Source organism: Arachis stenosperma, chromosome 4, assembly GCF_014773155.1.
Source record: "Arachis stenosperma cultivar V10309 chromosome 4, arast.V10309.gnm1.PFL2, whole genome shotgun sequence".
NCBI lineage: Eukaryota > Viridiplantae > Streptophyta > Magnoliopsida > Fabales > Fabaceae > Arachis > Arachis stenosperma.
The window spans coordinates 45,140,933-45,142,989 of NC_080380.1; the positions used below are offsets into that span (position 1 = coordinate 45,140,933).

At 37.3% G+C, this 2,057-nt stretch overlaps 1 non-coding gene across 1 annotated transcript; it reads right to left on the reverse strand.

The window, feature by feature from the left end:
- Positions 1–356: 356 nt before the first annotated feature.
- LOC130978848 (small nucleolar RNA R71) lies at positions 357–464 on the reverse strand. Its single transcript, XR_009086459.1, has one exon. It is a non-coding gene; the product is annotated as a small nucleolar RNA R71 (small nucleolar RNA).
- Positions 465–2,057: the final 1,593 nt, after the last annotated feature.

A 2,057-nucleotide genomic window follows, 5' to 3' on the forward strand; every position in this document is an offset into this window, starting at 1 on the left:
GTGACTATACTACACCTACTTCCAAATTTGATGGAAGAAGCATCTCAATCCCTGCCATTAGAGCAAACAATTTTGAGGTGAAACCTCAACTAGTTGTTCTAATGCAATAGAACTGCAAGTTTCATGGACTTCCATAAGAAGATCCCTATCAGTTTCTAACTGAGTTCTTGCAGATCTGTAAGACTGTTAAGACTAATGGAGTAGATCCTGAAGTCTACAGGCTCATGCTTTTCCCTTTTGCTGTAAGAGACAGAGCTAGAACATGGTTGGACTCCAAACCTAAAGATAGCCTGGACTCTTGGCATAAGCTGGTCACGGCTTTCTTGGCTAAGTTCTTTCTTCCTCAAAAGCTGAGCAAGCTTAGAGTGGATGTTCAGACCTTCAAACAAAAAGATGGTGAATCCCTCTATGAAGCTTGGGAAAGATACAAGAAGATGACCAAAAGGTGTCCTTCTGACATGCTTTCAGAGTGGACCATTTTGGATATATTCTATTATGGTCTATTTGAGTTCTCTAAGATGTCACTGGACCATTCTGCAGGTGGATCCATTCACCTAAAGAAAACGCTTGCAGAAGCTCAAGAACTCATTGACATGGTTGCAAACAACCAATTCATGTACACTTCTGAGAGGAATCCTGTGAGTAATGGGATGCCTCAGAGGAAGGGAGTTCTTGAAATTGATGCTCTGAATGCCATATTAGCTCAGAACAAAATGTTGACTCAGCAAGTCAACCTGATTTCTCAAAGTCTGAATGGATGGCAAAATGCATCCAACAGTACTGATAAACCCCATTTTTAGGGTTTATCTTGTATTGATTTTAGGATATTTTAATATCTTTTACCCACATTTATTCAATGAATTAGCATGATTTTGTGATTGTCTCCTTATTTGTGCTTAGATGTGAAAACATGCTTTTTAGGCCTTTAACTTGACAATTTTAATCTCCCTTTGATTCCACTAGATGCCTTGATGTGTTTGTTAGTGATTTCAGATTGAAAAGGCTAGGAATGGATCAAAGGAGTGAAGAGGAAAGCATGCAAAGTGGAGAAGTCATGAAAAGTCAAAGAAGTTGAACTTGCCCATGGACACGCGCGCGCACCTGGCGCTTACCCGCACCTTGCGAAATGGCCCATGGACGCGTACGCATGCTATGCGCGTACACGTCGGTGCTGATATATGATCTTTTAATGAAAACACACCGAAAGAATTCTCAAGGTTTGTGGGGCCCAATCCCAACCAACTTTGGCGCCTAAACTGCTATTTAAAGCCAAGGATTGAAGAGCAAAAGGGGATTTCAATCATTCACACTCATTAGGATTAGTTTAGAGTTAGTTTTAGAGAGAGAAGCTCTCTCTTCTCTCTAGAATTAGGATTAGGATTAGGTTTAGTTCTTAGATCTAGGTTTTAATTCATGCTTTCATCTTCTTCTACTTCTCAATTCTTTGTAGTTACATTCATTCTTCTTCCATTCTTTTGTTGTAATTCCTTTATGTTGTTCTTATATTTTGTTGTAGATCTAGTATTGTTCCTTCTTCTTTCTTCCAATTCAATTTGAGGTAATTCATAATAATTGTATCTTCTTTGCTTTTCTATTGTTGATCTCTTACTTTTGTAGTTGTAGATTCCTTTAATTCTTGCAATTAATAATGTTTACCCTTATTGCCTTTTATGTGTTTGTTGAAATGTCTCTTCTAGTTATTAGTTAGATTTTATTCCTCTTGGCCTTGGTTGAGTAATTAGTGACTCTTGAGTTATCTAATTCCTTTGTTGATTGATAATTAGAAGTTGCTAATTGATTTGAATGCCTCTAAAGCTAGTTTTTCCTTTAGGAGTTGATTAGGACTTGAGGAATCAAATTGATTCATCCACTTGACTTTCATCCATGGTTAGAGGTTAACTAAGTGGGAGTAATGGATAATTTGTTATCACAATTGAGGAGGATAACTAGGATAGGACTTCTAGTACTCATATCTTGCCAAGAGCTTTGTTAGTTGTTAGTTTATTTCCTTTGCCATTTATATTTCTTGTCTAAAATCTCAAAAACCCCAAAATAAC